Source organism: Triticum urartu, chromosome 3 (genome assembly GCF_003073215.2).
Source record: "Triticum urartu cultivar G1812 chromosome 3, Tu2.1, whole genome shotgun sequence".
NCBI classification, from domain to species: Eukaryota; Viridiplantae; Streptophyta; class Magnoliopsida; order Poales; family Poaceae; genus Triticum; species Triticum urartu.
The window spans coordinates 506,212,038-506,220,106 of NC_053024.1; positions in this window are offsets into that span (position 1 = coordinate 506,212,038).

Consider the following 8,069-nt stretch of genomic DNA (forward strand, 5'->3'; position numbering starts at 1 on the left):
CACGGACTGGGTCCGTAACTTGAGGATTATCCTCATTGCTGCACAAAAGAATTACGTCCTGGAAACACCGCTGGGTGCCAGGCCTGCTACAGGAGTAACGTCGGATGTTATAAACGTCTGGCAGAGCAAAGCTGATGACTACTCAATAGTTCAGTGTGCCATGCTGTACGACTTAGAATCGGGACTTCAACGACGTTTTGAACGTCATGGAGCATATGAGATGTTCCAAGAGTTGAAGTTAATATTTCAAGCAAATGCCCAGATTGAGAGATATGAAGTCTCCAATAAGTTCTATAGCTGCAAGATGGAGGAGAACAGGTCTGTCAGTGAACATATACTCAAAATGTCTGGGTATAATAATCACTTGATTCAATTGGGAGTTAATCTTCCAGATGATTGCGTCATTGACAGAATTCTCCAATCACTGCCACCAAGCTACAAGAGCTTAGTGATGAACTATAATATGCAAGGGATGAATAAGACTATTCCCGAGCTCTTCGCGATGCTGAAAGCTGCGGAGGTAGAAATCAAGAAGGAGCATCAAGTGTTGATGGTCAACAAGACCACTAGTTTCAAGAAAAAGGGCAAAGGGAAGAAGAAGGGGAACTTCAAAAAGAACAGCAAGCAAGTTGCTACTCAAGAGAAGAAACCCAAACCTGGACCTAAGCCTGAAACTGAGTGCTTCTATTGCAAGCAGACTGGTCACTTGAAGCGGAACTGCCCCAAGTATTTGGCGGATAAGAAGGATGGCAAGGTGAACAAAGGTATATGTGATATACATGTTATTGATGTGTACCTTACTAATGCTCGCAGTAGCACCTGGGTATTTGATACTGGTTCTGTTGCTAATATTTTCAACTCGAAACAGGGACTACGGATTAAGCGAAGATTAGCTAAGGACGAGGTGACGATGCGCGTGGGAAACGGTTCCAAAGTCGATGTGATCGCAGTCGGCACGCTACCTCTACATCTACCTTCGGGATTAATATTAGACCTAAATAATTGTTATTTGGTGCCAGCGTTAAGCATGAACATTATATCTAGATCTTGTTTGATGCGAGGCGGTTATTCATTTAAATCAGAGAATAGTGGTTGTTCTATTTATATGAGTAATATCTTTTATGGTCATGCACCCTTGAAGAGTGGTCTATTCTTGTTGAATCTCGATAGTAGTAATACACATATTCATAATGTTGAAGCCAAAAGATGCAGAGTTGATAATGATAGTGCAACTTATTTGTGGCACTGCCGTTTAGGTCATATCCGTGTAAAGCGCATGAAGAAACTCCATACTGATGGACTTTTGGAACCACTTGATTATGAATCACTTGGTACTTGCGAACCATGCCTCATGGGCAAGATGACTAAGACGCCGTTCTCCAGTACTATGGAGAGAGCAACAGATTTGTTGGAAATCATACATACAGATGTATGTGGTCCGATGAATATTGAGGCTCGTGGCGGATATCGTTATTTTCTCACCTTCACAGATGATTTAAGCAGATATGGGTATATCTACTTAATGAAACATAAGTCTGAAACGTTTGAAAAGTTCAAAGAATTTCAGAGTGAAGTTGAAAATCATCGTAACAAGAAAATAAAGTTTCTACGATCTGATCGTGGAGGAGAATATTCGAGTTACGAGTTTGGTGTACATTTGAAAAATTGTGGAATAGTTTCGCAACTCACACCACCCGGAACACCACAGCGTAATGGTGTGTCCGAACGTCGTAATCGTACTTTACTGGATATGGTGCGATCTATGATGTCTCTTACTGATTTACCGCTATCGTTTTGGGGATACGCTCTAGAGACGGCCGCATTCACGTTAAATAGGGCACCATCAAAATCCGTTGAGACGACACCTTATGAACTGTGGTTTGGCAAGAAACCAAAGTTGTCGTTTCTGAAAGTTTGGGGCTGCGAAGCTTATGTGAAAAAGTTTCAACCTGATAAGCTCGAACCCAAATCGGAGAAATGTGTCTTCATAGGATATCCAAAGGAGACTATAGGATACACCTTCTATCACAGATCCGAAGGCAAGACTTTTGTTGCTAAATTCGGAAACTTTCTGGAGAAGGAGTTTCTCTCGAAAGAAGTGAGTGGGAGGAAAGTAGAACTTGACGAGGTAACTGTACCTGCTCCCTTATTGGAAAGTAGTGCATCACAGAAAACTGTTTCTGTGACACCTACACCAGTTAGTGAGGAAGCTAATGATGATGATCATGAAACTTCAGAACAAGATACTACTGAACCTCGTAGATCATCCAGAGTAAGATCCGCACTAGAGTGGTACGGTAATCCCGTTCTGGAAGTCATGCTACTAGATCATGATGAACCTACGAACTATGAAGAAGCGATGGTGAGCCCAGATTCCGCAAAGTGGCTTGAAGCCATGAAATCTGAGATGGGATCCATGTATGAGAACAAAGTATGGACTTTGGTTGAGTTGCCCGATGATCGGCAAGAAATTGAGAATAAATGGATCTTCAAGAAGAAGACTGACGCTGACGGTAATATTACTGTCTACAAAGCTCGACTTGTCGCAAAAGGTTTTCGACAAGTTCAAGGGATTGACTACGATGAGACCTTCTCACCCGTAGCGATGCTTAAGTCTGTCTGAATCATGTTAGCAATTGCCACATTTTATGATTATGAAATTTGGCAGATGGATGTCAAAACTGCATTCCTGAATGGATTTCTGGAAGAAGAGTTGTATATGATGCAACCAGAAGGTTTTGTCGATCCAAAGGGAGCTAACAAAGTGTGCAAGCTCCAGCGATCCATTTATGGACTGGTGCAAGCCTCTCGGAGTTGGAATAAACGCTTTGATAGTGTGATCAAAGCATTTGGTTTTATACAGACTTTTGGAGAAGCCTGTATTTACAAGAAAGTGAGTGGGAGCTCTGTCGCATTTCTGATATTATATGTGGATGACATATTACTAATTGGAAATGATGTAGAATTTCTGGATAGCATAAAGGGATACTTGAATAAGAGTTTTTCAATGAAAGACCTCGGTGAAGCTGCTTACATATTAGGCATTAAGATCTATAGAGATAGATCAAGACGCTTAATTGGACTTTCACAAACCACATACCTTGACAAAGTTTTGAAGAAGTTCAAAATGGATCAAGCAAAGAAAGGGTTCTTGCCTGTGTTACAAGGTGTGAAGTTGAGTAAGACTCAATGCCCGACCACTGCAGAAGATAGAGAGAATATGAAAGATGTTCCCTATGCTTCAGCCATAGGCTCTATCATGTATGCAATGCTGTGTACCAGACCTGATGTGTGCCTTGCTATAAGTCTAGCAGGGAGGTACCAAAGTAATCCAGGAGTGGATCACTGGACAGCGGTCAAGAACATCCTGAAATACCTGAAAAGGACTAAGGATATGTTTCTCGTATATGGAGGTGACAAAGAGCTCATCGTAAAAGGTTACGTTGATGCAAGCTTTGACACTGATCCGGACGATTCTAAATCGCAAACCGGATACGTGTTTACATTAAACGGTGGAGCTGTCAGTTGGTGCAGTTCTAAACAAAGTGTTGTAGCGGGATCTACATGTGAAGCGGAGTACATAGCTGCTTCGGAAGCAGCAAATGAAGGAGTCTGGATGAAGGAGTTCATATCCGATCTAGGTGTCATACCTAGTGCATCGGGTCCAATGAAAATCTTTTGTGACAATACTGGTGCAATTGCCTTGGCAAAGGAATCCAGATTTCACAAGAGAACCAAGCACATCAAGAGACGCTTCAATTCCATCCGGGATCTAGTCCAGGTGGGAGACATAGAGATTTGCAAGATACATACGGATCTGAATGTTGCAGACCCGTTGACTAAGCCTCTTCCACGAGCAAAACATGATCAGCACCAAGGCTCCATGGGTGTTAGAATCATTACTGTGTAATCTAGATTATTGACTCTAGTGCAAGTGGGAGACTGAAGGAAATATGCCCTAGAGGCAATAATAAAGTTATTATTTATTTCCTTATATCATGATAAATGTTTATTATTCATGCTAGAATTGTATTAACCGGAAACATAATACATGTGTGAGTACATAGACAAACAAAGTGTCACTAGTATGCCTCTACTTGACTAGCTTGTTAATCAAAGATGGTTATGTTTCCTAACCATGAACAATGAGTTGTTATTTGATTAACGGGATCACATCATTAAGTGAATGATCTGATTGACATGACCCATTCCATTAGCTTAGCACCCGATCGTTTAGTATGTTGCTATTGCTTTCTTCATGACTTATACATGTTCCTATGACTATGAGAGTATGCAACTCCCGTTTGCCGGAGGAACACTTTGTGTGCTACCAAACGTCACAACGTAACTGGGTGATTATAAAGGAGCTCTACAGGTGTCTCCAAAGGTATATGTTGGGTTGGCGTATTTCGAGATTAGGATTTGTCACTCCGATTGTCGGAGAGGTATCTCTGGGCCCTCTCGGTAATGCACATCACTTAAGCCTTGCAAGCATTGCAACCTAATCAGTTAGTTGCGAGGATGATGTATTACAGAACGAGTAAAGAGACTTGCCGGTAACGAGATTGAACTAGGTATAGGATACCGACGATCGAATCTCGGGCAAGTAACATACCGATGACAAAGGGAACAACGTATGTTGTTATGCGGTCTGGCCGATAAAGATCTTCGTAAAATATGTAGGAGCCAATATGGGCATCCAGGTCCCGCTATTGGTTATTGACAAGAGACGTGTCTTGGTCATGTCTACATAGTTCTCGAACCCGTAGGGTCCGCACGCTTAACGTTCGTTGACGATATAGTACTATGAGTTATGTATGTTGGTGACCGAATGTTGTTCGGAGTTTTGGATGAGATCACGGAAATGACGAGGAGTCTCGAAATGGTCGAGACATAAAGATTGATATATTGGAAGCCTATGTTTGGATATCGGAAGTGTTCCGGGTGAAATCGGGATTTTACCGGAGTACCGGGAGGTTACCGGAACCCCCCGGGAGCTATATGGGCCTTAGTGGGCCTTAGTGGAAGAAGAGGAGAGGCAGCCAGGGCTGGGCCGCGCGCCCCTCCCCCCTAGTCCGAATAGGACAAGGAGAGAGGGGGCCGGCGCCCCCCTCCTTCTCTCTCTCTCTCTTTTCCACCTCGCGAATCCTATTCCAACTAGGATTGGGGGAGAAGTCCTACTCCCGGAGGGAGTAGGACTCCTCCTGGCGCGCCCTATGATGGCCGGCCGGCCTCCCCCTCTTGACCTTTATATACGGAGGCAGGGGCACCCCAGAGAGAGACAAGTTGATCCACGTGATCATATTCTTAGCCGTGTGCGGTGCCCCCTTCCACCATAGTCCTCGATAATATTGTAGCAGAGTTTAGGCGAAGCCCTGCTGCAGTAGTACATCAAGATCGTCACCATGCTGTCGTGCTGACGGAACTCTTCCCCGACACTTTGCTGGATCGGAGTCCGGGGATCATCATCGAGCTAAACGTGTGCTAAAACTCGGAGGTGCCGTAGTTTCGGTGCTTGATCGGTCGGGCCGTGAAGACGTACGACTACATCAACCAAACGCTTCCGTTGTCGATCTACTAGGTATGTAGATCACACTCTCCCCTCTCGTTGCTATGCATCACCATGATCTTGCGTGTGCGTAGGAAATTTTTTGAAATTACTACGTTCCCCATCAAACAAAATATGCAAGCTCCAGCGATTCATCTATGGACTGGTGCAAGCATCTCGGAGTTGGAATACACGCTTTGATAAGTTGATCAAAGCATATAGTTTTATACAGACTTGCGGTGAAGCCTGTATTTACAAGAAAAGTGAGTGGGAGCACTACAACATTTCTGATAAGTATATGTGAATGACATATTGTTGATCGGAGATAATGTAGAATTATTCTGCAAAGCATAAAGGAATGTTTGAAAGGAGTTTTTTTTCAAAGAAAGACCTCTGTGAAGCTACGTACATATTGAGCATCAAGATCTATAGCGATAGATCAAGACGCTTGATAAGTTTTTCAATGAGTACATACCTTGACAAGATTTTGAAGTAGTTCAAAATGGAATAGTCAAAGAAGGAGTTCTTGCCTGTGTTACAAGGTGTGAAGTTGAGTAAGACTCAAAACCCGACCACGGCAGAAGATAGAGAGAGAATGAAAGTCATTCCCTATGCCTCAGCCATAGGTTCTATAAAGTATGCCATGCTGTGTACCAGACCTATTGCATACCCTGCCCTGAGTTTGGCAAGGGAGTACAATAGTGATCTAGGAGTAGATCACTGGACATTGGTCAAAATTATCCTTAGTGGAATAAGGATATGTTTCTCGATTATGGAGGTGACAAAAGGTTCGTCGTAAAGGGTTACGTTGATGCAAGTTTTAACACTGATCCAGATGACTCAAAGTCTCAACCTGGATACATATTGAAAGTGGGAGTAATTAGCTAGAGTAGCTCCGTACAGAGCATTGTTGACATAGAAATTTGCAAAATACATACGGATCTGAATGTGGCAGACCCGTTGACTAAACTTCCCTCACAAGAAAAACATGATCACACCTTAGTACTCTTTGGGTATTAATCACATAGCGATGTGAACTAGATTATTGACTCTAGTAAACCCTTTGGGTGTTGGTCACATGACGATGTGAACTATGGGTGTTAATCACATGGTGATGTGAACTATTGATGTTAAATCACATGGCGATGTGAACTAGATTATTGACTCTAGTGCAAGTTGGAGACTGAAGGAAATATGCCCTAGAGGCAATAATAAAGTTATTATTTATTTCCTTATTTCATGATAAACGTTTATTATTTATGCTAGAATTGTATTAACCGGAAACATAATACATGTGTGAATACATAGACAAACAGAGTGTCACTAATATGCCTCTACTTGACTAGCTCGTTGAATCAAAGATGGTTAAGTTTCCTAGCCATAGGCATGAGTTCATTTGATTAACGGGGTCACATGATTAGAGAATGATGTGATTGACTTGACCCATTCCGTTAGCATAACACTTGATCGTTTAGTTTGTTGCTATTGCTTTCTTCATGACTTATACATGTTCCTATGACTATGAGATTACGCAACTCCCGTTTACCGGAGGAACACTTTGTGTGCTACCAAACGTCACAATGTAACTGGGTGATTATAAAGGTGCTCTACAGGTGTCTCCGAAGGTACTTGTTGGGTTGGCGTATTTCGAGATTAGGATTTGTCACTCTGATTGTCGGAGAAGTATCTCTGGGCCCACTCGGTAATGCACATCACTATAAGCCTTGCAAGCATTGAAACTAATGAGTTAGTTGCGGGATGATGTGTTACGGAACGAGTAAAGAGACTTGTCGGTAACGAGATTGAACTAGGTATTGAGATACCGATGATCTAATCTCGGGCAAGTAACATACCGATGACAAAGGGAACAACGTATGTAGTTATACGGTCTGGTCGATAAAGATCTTCGTAGAATATGTGGGAGCCAATATGAGCATCCAGGTTCCGCCATTGGTTATTGACCGGAGACGTGTCTCGGTCATGTCTACATAGTTCTCGAACCCGTAGGGTTCGCACGCTTAAAGTTCGATGACAGTTATATTATGAGTTTATGTGTTTTGATGTACCGAATGAGTTCGGAGTCCCGAATGAGATCGGGGACATGGCCAGGAGTCTCAAAATGTTTGATACGTAAAGATCGTTATATTGGACGACTATATTCGGACATCGGAAAGGTTCCGAGTGATTCGGGTATTTTCGAGAGTACCGGGGAGTTACGGGAATTCGTATTGGGCCTTAATGGGCCATACGAGAAAGGAGAGAAAGGCCTCAAAGGGTGGCCGCGCCCCTCCCCATGGGCTGGTCCGAATTGGACTAGGGAGGGGGCGCCCCCTTCCTTCCTTCTCCTATTCCCTTCCCTTTCCTTCCATCCTACTCCTACTACTTGGAAGGGCTCCTAGTTCTACTAGGAAACGGGGAATCCTACTCCCGGTGGGAGTAGGACTCCCCTAGGGCGCGCCATAGAGAGGGTCGACCCTCCCCCTCCTCCACTCATTTATATACGGGGACAGGGGGCACCCCA